The sequence below is a fragment of the Dipteris shenzhenensis genome, chromosome 16 (genome assembly GCF_047967505.1).
Source record: "Dipteris shenzhenensis isolate YYH24624 ecotype China chromosome 16, Dip_SZ_1.0, whole genome shotgun sequence".
Lineage (NCBI taxonomy): Eukaryota > Viridiplantae > Streptophyta > Polypodiopsida > Gleicheniales > Dipteridaceae > Dipteris > Dipteris shenzhenensis.
Window position 1 is genome coordinate 16,853,366 of NC_141611.1, and position 22,136 is coordinate 16,875,501.

The window sequence follows — 22,136 nt, forward strand, 5'->3', positions numbered from 1 at the left end:
ACATCAAAGGTTCTCCAAGTCTCCAGCAACTCCTACATCCTGAGACCCTCCCTTGCCTTGTGATCCAACACTGTGGATTTCTTGACTCACAGACAACCTTACCCGAAGGACTTCCATCGCACGTCACCTTCAAGGAACCGGAGCACAGCAGCTACCCTCTTGCTCACAGAGCACACAACTCCGTCCCTAAACTCCCGACCAGAGCACTACCCGTCCCTCAAGCAATATCTACGTCACTTGTCTCTCCTTCATGATGAAACTCGTTTTGTTCTCTCCTGCTCACCACGGAGCACACCGACCTCCGGCTTCCCCCGGCCATCCCGTTGCACAATAGCGTCACCCCCCCTTTCTTGCCTCGCCCCCCTCGTATCTCAGTCGCGATGAAGTCCAAAAGCTTCCAGCAAAACCCGAGCTCGCCACCTGGCCGTCGACCTCACGTACATGCCATCTCGCCATCCAGAAGCTTGCTCTTCCTCATCACGTAGCCACGTGCATGCATGCTCCTTTCCAAATCAATTTGGCCACCTTAGCTTTATTTGCCACCTCATCAGTGACATTTTACCACTCTCAAGACATTTCCCCCATATCACACACCAAGGCACTTAAGCACATATTCATTGACTATGTGCACACAATTGCATGCCACCAGTCATTTAGCATTTGATTGCCCACTGACCATCCACATATGATGAACACCATCCCGTCCCTGGATACCATGAAGTGCTCGAAAGTTGCTCACACAAAATCTGATTGAACGCCAGCAAGCACACACACAGGTTGAACATCTCACATGTACATATGTTCAGACGAGTTTGGGGTTTTCAAAAATCTTCACACACCGTTCGATTTGATATATGACATGACCCCATTTGGATATGCAAGTCCAAAGATACGGGGTACTACTTTTAGGGCCTGAATGCCTAAAATAGGCAGCGTGTTAACGCGCTCCCTATTTCATGCATTTAGGCCTCAAAAGTAGGACCCAATTGTGTTGCCAATGGGGTCCTACTTTTGAGGCCTAAATGCATGAAATAGGCAGCGCGTTAACGCACTGCCTATTTCAAGCATTCAGGTCCTAAAAGTAAGACCTCGTATCTTTGGACTTACAAATCCAAATGGGGTCATGTTATATATCAAATCAAACGGCAAGAGCTAGTTTAGATGATTTTCATGTCCATTTTCTCCATATATCAAAATTGTATGCATCAATATATACATATATGCATCAACATATAATACATACATATATATATATATATAGAGATGTATGTATGTACATACATGCATATATATACATACATACATACAAACATCAAAAGTAAGACCCCATTGGTTTCCCATGTCATGCATTTTGTTGTCTCATGAGCATAAGAACAAGCACTTGTGTTCTTTACCTTTCTTTGCAATGGGGGTCTTGATTTTGTGGGGGTATGCCAAAATTGATCAATAACATTATTTGATGAATATCGTTTTAGTTGATGGAGAAAATGGACATGCAAACCATCTAAATTGGATCTTGCCGTTCGATTTGATATATGACATGACCCCATTTGGATATGCAAGTCCATAGATACGGGGTACTACTTTTAGGGCCTGAATGCCTAAAATAGGCAGCGCGTTAATGCGCTCCCTATTTCATGCATTTAGGCCTCAAAAGTAGGACCCCATTGTGTTGCCAATGGGGTCCTACTTTTGAGGCCTAAATGCATGAAATAGGCAGCACGTTAACGCGCTGCGTATTTTAGGCATTCAGGCCCTAAAAGTAGGACCCCATTGTGTTGCCAATGGGGTCCTACTTTTGAGGCCTAAATGCATGAAATAGGCAGCGCGTTAACGCACTGCCTATTTCAGGCATTCAGGCCCTAAAAGTAGGACCCCGTATCTTTGGACTTACTAATCCAAATGGGGTCATGTTATATATCAAATCAAACGGCAAGAGCTAGTTTAGATGATTTTCATGTCCATTTTCTCCATATATCAAAATTGTATGCATCAATATATACATATATGCATCAACATATACATACATATATATATATATATATATATATATAGATGTATGTATGTATGTACATGCATATATATACATACATACATACATACATAAAAATTAGGACCCCATTGGTTTCCCATGTCATGCATTTTGTTGTCTCATGAGCATAAGGACAGGCACTTGTGTTCCTTACCTTTCTTTGCAATGGGGGTCTTGATTTTGGGGGAGGTATGCCAAAAATTGATAAACACCATTATTTGATGAATATAGTTTAAGTCGATGGAGAAAATGGACATGAAAACCATCTAAATTGGACCTTGCCATTCGATTTGATATATGACATGACCCCATTCGGATATGCAAGTCCAAATATGCAGGGTGCTACTTTTAGGGCCTAAATGCCTAAAATAGGCAGCGCGTTAATGCACTCCCTATTTCATGCATTTAGGCCTCAAAAGTAGGACCTCATTGTGTTTCCAATGGGGTCCTACTTTTGAGGCCTAAATGCATGAAATAGGCAGCACGTTAACGCGCTGCCTATTTCAAGCATTTAGGCCCTAAAAGTAGGACCCCATATCTTTGGACTTACAAATTCAAATGGGGTCATGTCATATATCAAATCAAACGGCAAGAGCCAATTTAGATGATTTTCATGTCAATTTTCTCCATATATCAAAATTGTATGCATCAATATATACATATATGCATTAACATATACATACACACACACACACACACACACACACACACATATATATATATAGATGTATGTATGTATGTACATGCATATATATACATACATACATACATACAAACATCAAAAGTAAGACCCCATTGGTTTCCCATGTCATGCATTTTGTTGTCTCATGAGCATAAGAACAAGCACATGTGTTCTTTACCTTTCTTTGCAATGGGGGTCTTGATTTTCGGGGGGTATGCCAAAAATTGATTAACAACATTATTTGATGAATATAGTTTTAGTTGATGGAGAAAATGGACATGAAAACCATCTAAATTGGATCTTGCCGTTCGATTTGATATATGACATGACCCCATTTGGATATGCAAGTCCAAAGATACGGGGTACTACTTTTAGGGCCTGAATGCCTAAAATAGGAAGCGCATTAACGCGCTGTCTATTTCATGCATTTAGGCCTCAAAACTAGGACCCCATTGTGTTGCCAATGGGGTCCTACTTTTGAGGCCTAAATGCATGAAATAGGTAGCGCGTTAACGTGCTGCCTATTTTAGGCATTCAGGCCCTAAAAGTAGGACCCCATATCTTTGGACTTACAAATCCAAATAGGATCATGTCATATATCAAATCGAACGACAAGAACCAATTTAGATGGTTTTCATGTCCATTTTCTCCATATATCAAAATTGTATGCATTAATATATACATCAATATATACATATATGCATCAACATATACATATACACATATACATACATACATACATACATACATACACACACACACACACACACACATACATACATACATACATACATACATACATACATATATATATATATATATATATACACACACACACACACACACACACACACACACACACACACATATATATATATATATGTATGTATGCATGTATGTATGTACATACATACATACAAACATCAAAAGTAAGACCCCATTGGTTGCCTATGTCATGCATTTTGTTGTCTCATGAGCATAAGAACAAGCACTTGTGTTCCTTACTTTTCTTTGCAATGGGGGTCTTGATTTTGGTGGGGTATGCCAAAAATTGATCAACAACATTATTTGATGCATATAGTTTTAGTAGTTTTAGTACACATACATACATACATGTGTGTGTGTGTGTGTGTACATACATACATGGATGCATGCATGCATGCATACATACATACATACATACATATTGATGCATATAGTTTTACTAGATGGGGAAAATAGGCCCCACTCCGATTTTTGTGGAGAGACACAACTAGACAAATAGAGCAAGTCCAAGGGGTTGCTAGGGACACCCCCCCAGCAAATGGAGATGTCTGGTATTCAATTTTAGCACCAATTTTGGGATGTAAGCTGCATAGTCATGTCGAAAAAAGGTTGTCAATTCTTGCATTAAATGTAGGGTGGTGAATATATCCTGTTCTGTCATGGGGCCGGAGAAGACGGAGGCAAAAAATTGAACCTCCAAAAAGACTTCTTTTACCGGTCTATGGGGACCGGCTCTTACTAGTGTTGAGAGTGGACAAGACAGCTACCGTTGGTGTGATATGGGAATCTCCCAGTCTACAATTTTAGCACCAAGTTTGAGATGTAAACTACATAGTCAAGTCCAAAAAAGTTGTGTCAATTCTTGCATTAAATGTAGGGTGATGAATATATCCTATTTTATCATGGGGCCTGCAGAAGACGAAGGGAAAAAATTGAACCTCCAAAAAGACTTCTTTTACGGGTCTATGGGGCCTAGCTCTTACTAGCATTGAGAGTGGACAAGATAGCTACCGCTGGTGTGATATGGGAATCTCCAAGTCTCAAGTTTTGGGGTACATGAAATTAGATCATGCTAACGGTAACTCTAAGAGGTTCCAAAGGTAGGCAACATTCTTCATCATAGCTAACTCAAATGCAAGGCAGTGAAAATGCTAGGAGAGTTGCTAGGTAGCATTGATTTTGGGAAGGGATATGATGATACTTTGTTGTGTTATGTAGGATATTAATTTCCATTAAATTTGGGGCATGTTAGATATAACTTCATAAAATCCTAAGTCATGAAATTAATACATTACAAGTTCAAGCATAAATAATAGTCGTGAAGTTAATGCATTAAATATTCAAGCCTAAAGAAGAATTAATCAAGACCTAATGCACCGTACCAGAGACTTTGGCCTTACCCTCATTCCATAGACTTGCCAACATAAGGCCAAAATTTTCATTCTTAAGAATATGTGAAAAGACCTTACATTTGGCCCACTTTTGGCGAAAAATTTTCATTCTAAAGAATAGGTGGAGTGAAATTGTGTTTGATAAATACAAATCAATGCTCAAGTTTGGACATAAATAAAGGTATTTTTTTGAAGATATTGGAACACATGAGAGAAATAATATTGAAGATACATGAATTTTTAGACATGCTATTAAAGACAAATGAGCATATAATGGATGAAATCCTATTGATGATACATGAATTTTCAATAGAACTGTTATTCAAAGATTTGATGGATTGAATGTAGCTTTAATACATTATCCCTTTTACAAGGGTGTTTGATTTTGAGGCTTGAAACATAAGAATGAATCTGTGTTGAAGCCTAGTGGTTTGTTAAGGATATGTGAAACTTAAAGTAAAAGTACTTACAATGGAAGGGATTATATCAAGATCCTATTAAGGACATGTGAACATATAGTAGAATAATTCTACATAAAATCAGTGGATCAAACTTAATGGCTCAAAAGCAAAAAAGGATGATGGTGCAACCTAGGGGCTACTCTACGGCACTATGGCAGCAATCTTTGTAGTTACTATCAAAGGTAGTGTAACTTTTTTGTCAAGGAAAGAGACGCGAACCACTCCACATGACCTAGATTTGTATGACCTAGGTTGCACCGACTTGTTTCTTTCATGGATAAAAAGTGACCCTTAGGTGATGCTATAGCACTCCCTTTTTTTGTCCATTATTATAGCACAATTGGGGCCTTTTGACCTAATACTAGCTACCCATCAAATATTTGTTGTAGATGTTAGGGGTAATTACCAAACTACTAGTGGTAGTTTTATCACCACCATTAGTAATTTTATTTGAGTGTTCCTTAATGGTAGTTCTCCTACTACTACATACAATATTACCAATAGTAGTCCTAATCCCAATGATAGTACACATAATATTATTACGACCATCCAACTTTAATCATCATTATATCTATGAATGCATATATATAGGTCTATCTATATCTATACCTATTTATTCCTCATCCAATATGTTTGCATTTATTTTTGGTGCTTTGATTACTTTGAAACTAAAGATAATGTGATTTCATTATTGTTTGCATTCTTGTCAAACATGAGGAGCTGGAATGCATAAGAGATGGGAGGCACATTATAATTTTTGTGCAGATTTGAGCCATTGAATAGCCTATTGATTCTGATTGTTTTCTTTCTTATTAAATCCTTAATTTGGTTATTTCACACCGAACATCACCATATCAATTCATATTTTTTTTGTTCTAGTAATGTCCTATCGCAGCATAGTCTAGGGTGATCATACAGGTGATCATACAAGATAAATGGGTGCTCACATTTAATATATTTTTGAGAGTCAGAGGATAGTGGATGTAGACTACAAAATCATCACTTTGAATAAATTTGGCAAGATTCTTCTGATAGAAGGAATAATTTCTATTGCACTAATGATGAAAGAAAATTATCAAAAGGTTGATACAAGGCTCAAAATCACACTGGTGCTGCTAGGCTTAATAGTCATAGCTAGTAGTAGTACTAGTGTATTTACTGAGTAGTGTGCGTGCCTCTCCTCATTAAAATTCATAGTCTTCAAAAATGTATAATACATAAGTCAAAATATTCTAATTAGTTTTATCATCCTAATGTTGAAACTGACTTAAATTCATAGTCTTCAAAAAGGTATAATACATAAGTCAAAATATTCCAATTAGTTTTATTGTCCTCATGTTGAAACTGACTTTCTCTTCCTTCGTCTCCTATGAGCTTCAAACCTTTAATCCATTAATCTCTCAAATAGTAAGAATGGTCTTGTATTAAGAGGCGATGATATCTAAAGTGATCTACAAATACTAAGAATGGTCTTATATTAAGAGGTGATGATATCTCAAGTGTTATACAAACCGTAAGAATGGTTTTGTATTAAAAGGTGATGATATCTCAAGTGTTCTACAAATAGTAAGAATGGTTCAAGTGTTCTACAAAAGTATTAGGTACCTCTTAGTGGCTGAAGGGAAGGAGTGATGATATCTCAAGTGTTCTACAAATAGTAAGAATGGTCTTGTATTAAGAGGTGATGATATCTCAAGTGTTCTACAAATAGTAATAATGGTTTTGTATTAGGAGGTGATGATATCTCAAGTGTTCTATAAAAATATTAGATACCTCTTAGTGGTTGAAGGGAAGGGGTTGGAAGTATGGGCAAAATCTCTAGGAACTACAGGATGGTTGCAAGAACAATTTTGAATGTCATAAATGACACTTGGGTTTTTCAACATACGGGTGAACTTTCATGGTTGATAACACTTTTAATAAGAAGAACCATTTTGAATGTTATAAGTGTTGATGCAATCCCATGCTATGAAGTCTACAGACAGTTTTTTTTCCCTACATATGGGTGAAGTGATGTTTACGTTACTAAGTTCAACATATCAAGCAACACATTTGTTTTGATTATTGAAGGAGTTTGATAATAAGACCCATTTCAAATGCAAAAGATTTGTTGTATCAGTAATGGAATCCGCTTTGGAGTGGAAATTCGGTTTCTTTCAAACCCACATATTATTGTTGCATAATGTGAGTATGGCTCCAATTGGAAGTTAAGGTAGACTATAATTCGCAATATTAGTATAGTTACACATAGTAACATAAGTTTTATTTTCGAGAATCTTCCCAAATAGTGGTTTCCACAAAGCTATGTCGAATACCTTGATAAGGAAATTGTAGAAAAGCTCGCTCGCTTTTTTGGGCCCGCTCGCTTTTCCTCGCTCGTTCTATCGACTGCCTCTAGTGAGCACACTGTGGCGGGTATTCTTCTCCAGCAAGGGGAGGATCAGTTCATGTATCCCGTTCGATTTGCTTCTCGACAATTGCTTGACACCAAATGATGCTACTCAGAGGTTGACAAGCATGCCTTGTCTTTGGTGTTCTACATTGAGAAATGTACGCATTATGTGGGTGGAAAGTCCTTCATTATACTCACTAGCACTGGTCTTGCAAAGCATGTTCTTCAATCACCAAATCCCATGGGCCGGTTGGCCAAATGGTTGGCAGTTTTACAAGAATATGATTTTTCTTTCAAAATTGTAAAAGGGGGTTGTTCCAACTTGAAGAATGCTTTGATTGATTTAGAGGAGTACCTTGATGTAACCTTGTAGCAACCATAGAAGTTGGGGATCCATGGTATGGCGGTATCTATAGGTTTTTGACTGCTTTCTCCTTTCCTCCAGAAAGTACTAGCTATGAGAGAAAGAAGATCCGCAAAGATAGTAAGTGCTACACCCTCTTTGATGGGGTGTTGTACTGTCAAGGCATGGATGGGGTACTAAGATGGGCCATTGATGCAGATGAAGTACCTAAGGTATTGAAGCATTATCATGATGGATTTTGTGGAGGTCACTATGCCAGTGACTATACAGCTAAGAAGATTTTACATGCTAGATACTATTGGCTGACCTTGTTCAAGGATGTCACTTTGTATTGCAAAACCTGTGAACCATGCCAATTCTTTGGTAGGAAGGATTTGCATCCTGGGCAACATCACCCAGTGATGTCCATCCATCCGTTTCAAAAGTGGGGAATAGATTTTGTTGCCATGACTGCCGGCAAAAAGAAGTATCTTTTGGTAGCCACTCAGTATGTCACTAAGTGGGCTGAAGCTATCGCCCTCCCCACTGCAAATGGTAAGGCACTTTCAAATTTCATATTTGAACGTATCTGCACAAGGTTTGGGACACCCATGGAAATAGTATCTGACCATGGGAGTCCATTCTTAAATGAAGCAGTGGAATTGCTCATGGATCGCATGGGTATTGATCATCGCACTTCTAGCGTCTATTATTCAGCATCCATGGGTCAAACGGAGCGGACCAATGGCCTCCTTTGTAAAACCATGGGAAAAATGGCCATAGGGAATAGGAGCCAGTGGGATCAAAAGGTCACTGAAGCCGTGTGGGCTTACAACATCACTCATAAAATATCTACTGGTCAACTCCTTTTGAGTGGGTGTATGGTACTGAGGCAGTTTTACCACTAGAGATAGAGTTTCCGACCTTGAAATTGGCACAAGAACAAAGGATGATAGAAGATGAACATGTAGAGGCCAGATTGGTACAACTTGAGAAGTTAGATGAAACTCGATGCCTTGCACTACACCAAATAGAGATCCAAAAGAATCGACAAAAGGCCCACTTGGATGCTAAGATTCGCAAGGGATGGGAAAGACACTTTGCTGAGGGGGATGTTGTGCTATGCTTTGATAACAGATTGGACCACCAAATGGATAAGAAGTTTCTGCCACTATGGACCGGTCCATACAAAGTCATCAAGGAACGTAGCAATGGGTCTGTACAAGTTCAGGAGCTGCATGAGCCATATGGCAAGAAGGTGATCAACAAGTGTTATCTCAAGCCCTTCTTTGTGCGTGATGGTCCCAGGCATGGAAATGCAATGCATTCCTTGCCTGGGGGGGGGACTGTTATGGATAAATTTGACCAAAGTAGAAAGGCATAAATATGAGTGTGTGCTTGTATGTGTGGCATTAGTATAATAAAATATGGAGTGCATAGGGTGCAGGGTTGAGGTGGCAGGGCATGACCATGTGCCACCCTTCCATGTAAGAGGACCCATAGGGTGTGTTGTACATAATCCATGGTAGTAATATTATAAAATGTTAAGGTGGCATGGCTCCTCCATGTGCCACCCCTCCACCTATGCGGTCCCATGCCTGCATTTAGTGAGATATGGCTCAAAGTCCATGGGAGAAGTAATATAAAATAGGTGGAGATGGATATTATATTGGGTTATTCCCTCCATATAGGATAGGCCCATGTGGGGGAGGTATAGAAGGTCCAAGAGTGCAAATTAAATAATGGGGAAAGTAGGATGAGGTGGCAAGATTCCTTGTGCCAACCCTCCACTTGTCCTCCTAGATGTTTGAATGTATTATAAAATTGGGAAGAGACCAAGGGAGTATCATAGACTTGGGATATGGAAGTTGATATATGTGGAAAAATGTGGCCAAGCGGTATCGTACACAATTGAGAGTGTGTAACCACCTAGCCCACATGGGAGACTCTTCCACACACACCATGCATGTGGGAGAATGCATTTATTGGGAGAGACCCTCTCTCTTGGCTATAAAAGGAGGGGGCTATTCCTTGATGGGAGACGCTCATTCTTGTAAAGCCACCTAGCTAGTACTTTGATATTTCCCCCTCATCCTTCCTTTCAAATAAAGCATGACCCTCTTCCCTTGATGTCTCCATCTCTACATTCCTCCTCCATCCATGTACATACACCTCTTTCCCCTCTCCCTATTCCCTTGTTTCATAGTCTCCCTCTTCTTTCCCTCCCCTCTTAATCCCTTTTCCCCACCCATGTTAACGCTCCTCCCCTCACGTTCCCTATTCCTCTATGGCCCTCGAGCGTCGCCATACATATCCTCTAGCCTCTTGTCTTGATTTCTTTTTCGGCTAATATTGCATGCAGGAAGGTGGAGGCACATAGACTTGCACCCAAGAAACATCAGGAAACATCTTATTGGATTTTGTTGGAAAGTCTAGATGCTGAGTAGGCATCATAGATTGGGGGATGGCCATGGACTTCTCAAAGAGTCAAAAGGCATTCAAGCATATGAAGAAGTAGTATTTGGAGATAGATGCCGACTTTGCTAAGAGAGTTCGCAGGAAAGAGGAAGAGCATGGCGAAAAAAGTGGCTTGCACCTGAGCTACAAGAACTAGCCTTAAGAGGCCATGTAGATATCTATGCATTGGGATGGATCATTGTTGAGATGATTCAAGTTTTTGAAGATGCTTGGGGTTACACTAAGAATGATCGAAAAATGCCTCTCTCTCATGTTGTTAATGCCATTAAACGTCATGCACATGAATAAATGATGCATCGCCTTGCCGATCACAAAAAGCTACCTATAGAGACCAATGATATCTTAAAGAGAGTGGAATGTGAAGCACTTTCTTACCTAGAAAAGTTTCGCTTGGTGTTTTGTGGACTAGCCCTACAAAAGAGAGGAAACATACCATCTTTCAGATAACTAGTTAGAGGAAGGAGGAGTTTAGAGAAGCAACTTCTAAAAGGGATTGGATTGAGGAGACAAGCATAAGCCTACAAACAAGGAGAAAGCATAAGCCTACAAACAAGGAGCAAGAGGAGGAAGAGAAATACTAAAAAGAGAAGAGATGAGTCTTCATTCTTTCACCAAATCTCGTTTTTTGTCCTTGACCTCTAAAAATCAAGCATGAAAAATGAAATCTCATAAAAAATGAACCTACATTGCTTAAAGAGACTCACTTTCTTGAAAAACTTCCTTTCACCCAAGCAACAAGGGAGAAGGGTGGAGAGGGAGCACAAGTGGTAGGAGAGGGGCTGGGTAGGGGTGAGAAGTGGGGAATAGAGAGGAGGAAAGCGAGGTCATCAAATATAAGGTGGGAGGAGAGATTTTTGCTTTTCCTACAATAGAGTTGTGAAAGACGGCATCGCGCGGGGTTTTGAATTTAAGCCCCCAGCGTCGCTATATAGCGATGCTGGTCAGTCGCTAATAGTGACATTTATATCCAAAAAGCATCGTTATATAGTGATGGAACAGGGCAAAGCATCACTATATAGTGACGGTTTAGGGCAGTTATTGTTAAAAGAGAGAAAAGGAGCTCATGGGTGGCTATTTTTTGGATCTTAATAGATTTCCTTGCAGTTCATGTTATGATTTTGGAAGTGTGCAAATGGAAGGGACAAGTGGAAGCTTGTCAAATGATGTAGCAATGCCGAGAGCGCAAGGTGGCTTATGGAGAGGTTGTATTGTCATTGCACTCATTGCAAGCGAGAAGTATGACATCAACATCATATTGTCATGCACCACTTGCAGATGTATGGGGAGGAGCCCAAACCAATACCCACCGTTGGGGTTGCATGTGGTGATGGATCATCGGTAAGTCAATGCTATTTGATTTCGTGATTAATATTGGATACCATTATGACACGAAACCTTGAGACAAGATCTTATATTTATACAAAATCTTAAAATAGGATGAGGAGGGTGGCGAGGGTGTGCATATACCTTCACAGTTTGAGCAAGACTATAGTCTCCCAGATGTGCCAGATGATGATGAGGGTATGGTGGACATGATGGATTCTATTTTTAGGGGCACTACATCACATGTACATGTGATGTCAAAGTCTGAGGTCAAAATGCGAGAGTTGCAATCAACACAGTTACACGAGGGTGCTAGAATGTTTAAACTACAGGCTTGTCTCTCAATCTTGAATCTGCAAGCAAAGTATGGGTGGTTGGATACAAGTTCTCGACCTTAATGAGGTTAGCTCCCACATTAATTTGACTCATTATTTAGATATTGTTTGTTTTGAGAATCATCATGTATGTTTGAGAATCATCATTATTTGAAGCCTATGTATGTTTAAATTGTGACTCTCTTTTATGCTCTCTTTTCGTCTCTTTTTGTCTTTTATTTGCTTTCTTTTCTTCTTTTTCTCCTCTCTTTTCTCCTCTCTTTCCTTCTCTCTTTTTCCCCATGTGAAGCTTCAATAGCCTACCATTGAGCAAATAGATACACACTTCTGTCACTCTAATTCAAAGAATGCAGGAGTTTGTAAATGCTTGCTCAATGTTAGGCTATAGGATTCTAAGCTTGCTCAATGTCTTATAGGTATTCTAAGCTATAGGATTAGTGTACCAAAAAAATAAAGAAAAGGGGAAAAGAGAGGTTAGAATCATCATGTATGTTTGAGAATCATTATGTATGTTTGAGAATCATCATTATTTGAAGCCTATGTATGTTTGAATTGTGATAGGTTGCTCTAGAAGATGTTGCCTGCACCAAATACCATGCCCGCATCAAGAGATGAAGCAAATAAGATGCTAACAATGGTGGGTATGGATTATGATACCATCCATGCTTGCCGTAATGACTATATTCTCTTTTGTTGTGAGCATGGAGATGTGGCTAGTTGTCTGAAGTGTGGGGAACAATGATATAGAGATGACTTGCAGGGTGAGTAGATACCGGTAAAGGTCTTGAGACACTTTCCCATCATTGCAAGAATACAGCACATGTTCTGATGCAAATCCATAGCGGAGTTGATGACTTGGCATGCATCTCATCGGTCCACTGATGACACATTGAGGATTCCTACAGATTGTGTAGCTTGGAAGCACATAGACAATCAGTGGCCGGACTTTGCGAGGGAGCCACACAACTTACATCTTGGGCTTGCCATGGACAGCGTGAATCCTTTTAGAATACGATTGACATCTTGGTCGACATGGACCATAGTCTTGGTGAATCATAATATCCCACCATGGCTAACAATAAAGAAGGGACATCTCATGCTTGCACTACTTTTGCCAGGGAAGTACAAGGCCAAAAATATGGACGTGTACATGGCACCTTTGATAGTGGAGTTACAAATCTTATGGAGAGGAGTGCGGGTCTTTAATATTTCCAAAGCTCCTAGACATACCAATGATATTTTGATCAAGGGTATCTTGATGTGGACCATGCGTGACTACCCATGATATGGAGAGTGTGCAGGTACGTGGTTGTCTTTACATGTATAATATAGGATTATGCCTTTATGACTCTCTTTCGCATGCATGTCTTATACTAACACATTCATGCATGCGTGCAGGACTTGTTACAAGTGGGTACCATGCTTGTCCTGTTTGTGGACCGGGTTTGAAATCACTTGCACGATACTCCAAACATATGAGGAAAAATGTTTATGAGGTCATGCTCGATACCTTCCACTCGACCATCTCGTGTGTGTAGGTCAACTTGATCCACCACCACCATATTTGAAGGCAAGTGACTAGATTCAGCCTTGGAGGGCAAATGGAGAGGAACCTCCTCGTGGTATGAAGAGGATATCAATCTTTCACGAGCTGGATTATTGGGGTCAATTACAAAAAAATCATCTCTTGGATCCCATGCATATCTTCAAGAATGTGGGGGCTGCTATTTGGACACACTTGGTTGGTTTCAAAGACTTGAGAGGAGTGCAAGAAGACTTGCATCCTATGAATAGGATGTCTCGTTTGTGGCCCCAAGTGCGTGCTTCTAGAAAAGTTATCCTCCCAAAGGCAACATGGATCCTCTCCATGAGAGAGGAGGCAGCGGTTAAGGTGGACATTGCCTCTTTTCAAACACCCACAGGGTACATGTGTTGCTTGAAAGGAGCATTTTCAAAGGACAATAAGTTTAGTATGCTCAAGTACCATGATTGGCACAAGGTCTTACAGGTATTCTAAGCTGTATGATTAGTGTACCGATAGTCATGATGCATTAGTGTAATTATGATTATGTTATATTATTGACATGACTTCTTTGTTGCTTTGATGGTTCATCCTCCCAAATACAATAAAAGGGTGCTTACAAGAAGATGTTAGAAATGCTATATTCAAGATCATTGGTATTGTGAGGTATGCTTACTATCAAATCGCATTGATTACATTTTTTTCAATTTAAGCTGAATAATCTATAGACATGGGCATGTGAAACAGGTAGATATCTTAAAAAGAGATCTCCATATTGAGCATCGAGAAGGCTAGGGTGGAATCCATTGAAGCCATATGCCTGCTTGAGAAGCACTTTCCCTCGAGCATTATGACAACTCAAGTGCACTTGCTTGTGCACATAGTTGATGAGGTGGCCATCGTAGGTACCGTTCATAGTCAGTGGATGTTTTTTCTCAAGCGGTTTATGAAAACTTTGAAGGGATTTGTAAGACAAAGAGCAAGACCAGAAGCAAGCATGCCAAAGGGATGGCTTGTGCAAGAGTCATTAGTATATATCATGGAGTTTCTTGCATCCACAAATCCCAATATGCCACAAGCTTGGCATAACAAGGATGATGATTGCATCATTGGCGAGGTTCCCCAAGGAAAAGGGATTGAAAGAAAGATGAGTGAAGAGCAAATGGAGAAATTCAATAAGTTTTGTATCCTCAATAGCAAGGAGATGCACAAGTGGATTGAGAGATATGAAGTAGCCAAAGCAGAAAGAATAAATGCAAGGACAAGATTCAGAGTAATGTACAGGCAATTGCAACCATATCCGGCATTTTTCATCACATTTACTATGTTCAATAGAATTTTTCAATTCATCACGTCTTGGATTTTGACATCCTTTGCTTTGATGATGTTGACATGGAAAAAATGTCCATGCTAAATTTTATACAAGGTTGCCCTTGAAATCATGCTCTCTTCTCTATCTTGTAAATTTTTATTGATTGTTTCTAGCATAGCCTTCTTTGTCATTTCTAAAGGAAGATGATGTTGGCATTCCACACTTCCGTCCAAAATCTTTTATGGAAGATGATTCTGTGGTAATGCATGATCGTCAAGGATTTGCTTTAATGTTGCAGCTACATTTCTTGTGCTTCTTTTTCCTTTAAGCTTGTAAGTATTTCCATGAATTTTGTGAACCACTTTGTCTTTTACCTCTACCCATATGGTCCAATATGTACCATGTGATAGTCCAGTTAACCATTGACATCCTTGATTACATATAGATGTCCCATTAAACATGGGTTTCAATTTGGGTTTACAGTGTCTTGTCCTCGAGTCCTTATCACCTTAATGAAGAAAACAAGAAAAATCTTGAAGAAGATAGTTATGTCTAGATTAGTCCCAGTCTTAGTCCCAGTCTTACTCCAAATGCTGATGCACATGGCTTCAAAATCATTTTTGCAACTTTTCTTATGAAAAGTTTCCTACAACAAATGCACATAAGATTCCTTTCTATATTATCCTCAGATAACATTACATGTCTCTTGGGTTCTAGAATTGGTGCCATGATTCGTCACCTCTTGACACTCACATACTTTTTTCTGTCAATAGTGTCTTGTGTTTCCGAGTTTTGGGTCCATTATCTGGCATTGGATCTATTTATGTTGAATCTTCATCTCTAAAATCAAATGCAAACTGCTCTTGGAAATTATTTGATGTCACTTTATAATATCTTGGAATTGGCAATCTAGTAGACAACTTGTTTATTAAAGTCAACCTGTTGCCAATGCCTCTTGAATTTTGTGGTTGAACTATTTCTCCTTCACAATTAGATGTTTTGCCATCCATATGCTCCATGCTAGTGAGTACATTAGGACCATCACAAGTCTTAGATGTTCTACCATCTCTGTCCTCCATTCCTATGACAACATCATGACCATGATCATTAATATAAACAATTCTAGTGAGCATGTTTGAGTCGCTTGCAATACAAGACAAGTCTTCTATACCCACGAGCATGTTTGAGTCACTTGCAATACAAGACAAGTCTTCTATACCAATGAGCATGTTTAGGTCACTTGCTACACCAGACAAGTCTTCTATACCAATGAGCATGTTCAAGTCACTTGCAACATAAGGCACGTCCTCTATACTAGTGAGCATATTGCCGTCACTTGCAACCTCTCTTGCATCAACATCACTTATTATAATGTCCTCAATACCTTAAAGCATGCCTCTATGGTAGTCTTTAGAGCTACCATTATTTCTTAATTTTGAGCCTGATTGTGCAAGTATTTTCTTCTCATAATACTTTCGTGTATCTTCCACCACATTGAAGGAAACTTTCTTGATAGGTAATTTGATTTCAAGAAATCTAACCCCCATTTGACAATGTTATGAACTTGAAAATGAGATGTAGTATTAAGAACCTCTAGATGTGAAATATTAGCCATTGCATTTTGAATGATCCCTTCAATAGTCAGCTTAATTACCTTCAGCATACAAAGAAGATTCTCAGCATAGCCCTTAAATATGCCAATTGCTAACACTTCTCCTAAGCAAGACAACATCCCAACTTTTTTCAAGAGAAAGTTCTCTTGATATCTTGAAAGTATATATTAGGAACGATTTCATCTCAGTCCCAAAGAGTTCTACGTGCTTGCATATCAAAAATGTCACATTGTAAGATATCACCTAATGTTTCAAAGTCTCCATGTGGATATTTTAAATGCACTTTAGGACTTAGCACTTTGGTGATTATCACTACACATCTTCTCTTACCACAATGTTGAAAATGAAACACATTCATAGGATCAAGACTATGTATTTGTCCAAAGCCTATGACTTCATTCTTCTCATATAACACCACCTATAAACCCTCTGTTAGGGTAAATACCTGTAATAATTTTAAAAATAAAGCATTAGCAATTGTAAAAATCCCAATAAATCTCACTTGAAATCAAAATACAAAATATATTGATGTGCACCCCAACCTAAACCTTGAACCCTAAATCCTAAACCCCAAAACCCTAACCCTAAACCCTAAACCTAAACTCCAAACCCAAAATTGTAAACGTAACTCCAACTTGTTGCATATGAAACGGGATGGTGGGTGCACCCACCACCTATTGCACAAACCAACAAGATTTGGTGATTTGTGCAACAAGTTGGGGTTGCACCCCCAACCTATTGCATGTGCAACATGTTGATGGGTGCAACGTGCAATAGGTTGGTGGGTACTAACCCCAACCTGTTGCACAAATCACCAAATTTTGGACACGTTGGGGTTAGTACCCACCAATCTGTTGCACATGCAATAGGGGGGGGGGCCAACCTATTGCATGTGTAGCTTGGTGGGTCCTAACCCCAACCTGTTGCACAAATCACCAAATTTTGGTGATTTGTGCAATAGGTTGGGGTTTCACCCACCAACCTATTGCACATGCAATAGGTTGGGGAGGGGCAAACCTATTGCTCATGCAACAAGTTGGTGGGTGCAACCCCAGCCTGTTGCACAAATCACCAAAATTTTGTGATTTGTGCAACAGGTTGGGGTTATGGTTTATGATTTATGATTTAGGGTTTACGGTTTAGGGTTTAGGATTTATAGCTTTGTATCTAAGGTTAAGAGTTTATAATATAGGAAGTAAGTTGTATGGTTTATGATTTACAATTTAGGGTTTAGGGTTTAGCATCTTAGGTAAAGAGTTTAGAATGTAGATTAAGGGTCTAGGTTCAAGTAGGATGTAGGTTAGGGATAATTTCATGCAGTAAAAAATAAGTAAAGTCTACATTCTAAATCATGCCAAAGAATGGTTTGATACTTTGCGAGCCTTAAGCTTAACATTTGTACAAAGTATCATACCCATCGAAAACTAGAACATAGGCTAAGAAGCATATTCTCAACACTCTTGCATGATGCATGCTAAGAAATGACAAAGATGCATTTCAAACCATATACTAAATCATATCATTTGGATATGATAATTTACAGAGGTCCTACACTAACGTAGTCTAAATATTTTGCAAAGTATCATTATATGGGCACATAATCTAAAAGCAAACTGAGTGTGCAATGTTTTTGAACACTCATGCATGATGCATGGTACAAAATAGAAAAGTACACATTCCAAACAACTCAAATGATATCCTATGGTATGAAACTCTACACAAGCCTTAAACTAAGAAAATCTAAGGCCTCTAAACATACCTCTTAATTTATGATGTACTTGTATTCTTCAATTTTTTGAAGGATATTGTTTTATTTGCAAATTAATTTTTAAATATGTTAAACTTCTTTAAATAAAAATATATTGGACTGTCGTTCTTATTCTATATAGGGTTTAGAGATTATGTTTTAGGGTCTAAGATATACGTTCTAAGGTTTAGAATCTAGGTTGTAGGTGTAGGGTTTAGGGTTTAGGATTTATAGCTTTGTATCTAAGGTTAAGAGTTTAGAATATAAAAAGTAAGTTGTATGGTTTATGATTTACGATTTAGGGTTTAGGGTTTAGGCTTTATGGTTTATAGTTTAGGGTTTAGAATTTATGGCTTTGTATCTAATGTTAAGAGTTTAAAATATGGAAAGTAAGTTGTATGGTTTACGATTTATGATTTAGGGTTTAGGGTTTAGGGTTTAGGGTTTAAGATTTATAGCTTTGTATATAATGTTAAGAGTTTATAATATAGGAAGTAAATTGTATGGTTTATGATTTACGATTTAGGGCTTAGGGTTTAGCATCTTAGGTAAAGAGTTTAGAAAGTAGAATATGGACTGAATGATTCAAGGTGTAGGCTTAAGGATAATTTTATACATTAGAAAATAAGTAAAGTTTGCATTCTAAGTCATGCCAAAGAATGGTTTGATACTTTGCACGAGCCTTAAGTTTAACGTTTCTACAAAGTATCATACCCATCGAAAACTAATACATAGGCTAAGAAGCACATTCTCAACACTCTTGCATGATGCATGCTAAGAAATGAGAAAGATGAATTTCAAACCATATACTAAATGATATCATTTGGGTATGATAATTTACAAATGTCTCACACTAACATAGTCTAAATCTTTTGCAAAGTATCACTATATCCATTGGAGATGGGCACATTATCTAAAAGCAAATTGAGTGCGCAATGTTTTGGAACACATGCATGATGCATGGTACAATACAGAAAAGTACGCATTCCAAACAACTCAAATAATATCCTATGGGTATCAAACTCTGCACAAGCCTTAAAATAAGAAAAAATAAGAAAATCTAAGGCCTCTATACATACCCCTTAATTTATGATGTACTTGTATTCTTCAATTTTTTGAAAGAATATTATTTTATTCACAAATTAACTTTTAAATATGTTCAACTTTTTTACATAAAAATATATTGGAATATTATTCTTATGTAGGGTTAAGGGTTGAGGGTTGAGGATTTATAGCTTCGTATCTAAGGTTAAGATTTTAGAATATAGAAAGTAAGTTGTCTAGTTTACGATTTATAATTTAGGGTTTAGGGTTTGTAGTTTAGGGTTTAGGATTTATAGCTTTGTATCTAATGTTAAGAGTTTAAAATATAGAAAGTAAGTTGTATGGTGTGACATGAAGTTGGGGGTAATAAACTTCACGCACCTCTGTACTTCTTGATGCTTTCGAACAGAGTGATATAGATATTCATCACTAGGAAAGGGACATTAAAAGAAGCTTTATACCAAGATACCACACCATACTATATTCCCTTATATGAGAATGAAGATGGTAACATCCCAAGTGATGTTGTACTCAAGCATAGGGAGAAGGAAAGGATCAGCGGAGGCCATAATCTCAACAAGCCGGTCTACACCAAAGAGAAGAGCAATACATTGTTGAAAGAAGACCTTGCTGCCAAATTTTTGCATCATACATATATCATGTGCAATAGTGTGCGGGACATGTACACATGCAAGCCTACACATGGACATGCAATTTGTTAGACTACCATTTGACACGAAAAAACTAGAATGTCAAAACATAATAGTAAGCATGATAGTGGATTCATACCTATTGACCTCCGCTAGTGCTAACAACACCTCACCCTCCTATGTATGCTCGAACTGCATGAACTTGCAGTGAACTTGAATGTGCCGATCCATCATATTTCAATACACTATAAAGCAAGTTCACTCTTAATATTTAAAAGGGAGAAGGGAAAAAAACACATGCTATAAATAAAATTTACATACACTAAATGCAAAAGAATGTACCCGTGTTTATGCTCCCTAACCATGCCTTGAGTCGATGGTTTCCATCCCAAACTAGAAATTTCTTTCCCTATAGGTTGACCCAATATGGTCTTCTATCTAATTCATTCTCAAATTCATGGTTTACCAATTCCCACGTAGGGCCTGCTCGTTGTCGATCCTCATCTACCCAAATGCACCTGGATGCCCGAGTGACACCAAGAAGTCACCCCTGCTATCAATGTACCCGTGCTAGTCAAATATCTCTACCAAGACACCTACGTTGTCTCCCACCATCCTGATGGCCTCGTTTACAATGAGCCTGCACAAGGGTATCAGAGGCACCTCCATATCTTTCTTGACAACGAGTGTGTCCATGACCTCCTGTAACAAGTGCACCTTAATGTGCGTTCCATATCGGTTACTTAGCTCTCTAGGAAGATGGATATCTCCTGCCTCTTTATCTTCAACCAAATGTTGAATTTTAGAAAATCGTTCAATTATCAGAGTCAATAGCCAATAGCATCACATGATCAATGTGATATCATGAATAAATTTTATTCTGAACACTTTCATAACCTTTACCTTGAAGCTCATGTGTTGCACCACTACTCTCTGCTAGTCCCTTCATTTTTTCAGATGCCTTACTTATTTCTGATGCAAGAGGAGCACATCTTCCTCACTGATCCTCTCCAAGGACGATATCTGAGATGCAGGCACTACTCCAGAGGTGATCTCTCGACCTTCTGACATTGTAGTCTCCGGCAATCTTCGCTGAGATCGCAAGGAATAGTGAGATCCAAGTCCACTGCTGGACTCCATCTACAACACATTAATCACGAGTTCTTATACAACAAGGCAAAATAATATAATCTACTGTTCACTTGGCATCAATCTTGGGACCAAAGCAAGGAATATCCTCTCTAAAAATCCTCATACTCAGAGATGTGGCCTTTGTTGAAAACTTAGATTAGAAAAATACCAGACAACAAGCTAGCAATAAAGTATCTTTCTTGTATTTCTATATTCTTTGTACGTCTCATGCCAAGATGTTCTTACAAGATAGCAAGCTAGCAATAAAGTATCTTTCTTTTCGTGAGGCTGGGTCTAAAAGGTAGGTTGAGTCTGGTTCAAAGAATGAATGGATCTAAACCCCGAGCAAAAAATCCTTATGGTGATGATGCTGCGCATGTGGTTGGATTGGATTTCGTCTTCCTTGTTCCTCTGTTCCGAATAAGCCCCTGTCCTCATCGAGTTTACTACCGATTGCGTGCAGATTGCACACAAACTACTTAACAATGTTTTACCGGTTCGACTTTCCTTGTGGGCTTTGAGTTTTCGTGGCTCAGACACAATGCACACGATTTTAAGTGGTCTTTATCTGGAGAACTTGGATACAAGGAAGCAAAACAAACAAGCGGCAACTTAGTGGTACAGGACGGTGTTGACATGCCTTGGATTAATATTCACTTCAGATTTGTAGGTTAGCTTGGATTTTGATGAAAATGGGTGTTTGCTCTTTCCTACTGCTTTCGCAGGAAGAGCTGGGTATTCTATGTTGCAGGGTTCCGAGGCTTTTTGTCACCTACAGATATATTAGAATTGTCGTTGTAGTATATATGTAGCTTAGGACCTCGAGTCGTGTTCCGGTGAGAGACGTAGGCTTAAGTGTGGTGAGTAAACATAATGCAAGCATGTGCAAAAGGCACGTAAACCATTGTTGTTGGA

The 22,136-nt window shown here is 38.7% G+C and overlaps 1 long non-coding RNA gene across 2 annotated transcripts in view; it reads right to left on the reverse strand.

The window, feature by feature from the left end:
* LOC147892619 (uncharacterized) overlaps positions 1 to 21,224 on the reverse strand; it is a 40,195-nt gene extending 18,971 nt beyond the window's left edge. Inside the window, exons 1-3 of one of the 2 annotated variants that reach the window (XR_015542307.1) lie at positions 20,988 to 21,224; positions 20,433 to 20,866; positions 20,229 to 20,335 (exon numbers count right to left, since the gene is read on the reverse strand). This is a non-coding gene — a long non-coding RNA (uncharacterized LOC147892619). Of the gene's footprint in view, positions 1 to 20,228; positions 20,336 to 20,432; positions 20,867 to 20,987 lie in introns of those variants that run through there. The other variant, XR_015542308.1, reaches the window with a different exon arrangement.
* Positions 21,225 to 22,136: the final 912 nt, after the last annotated feature.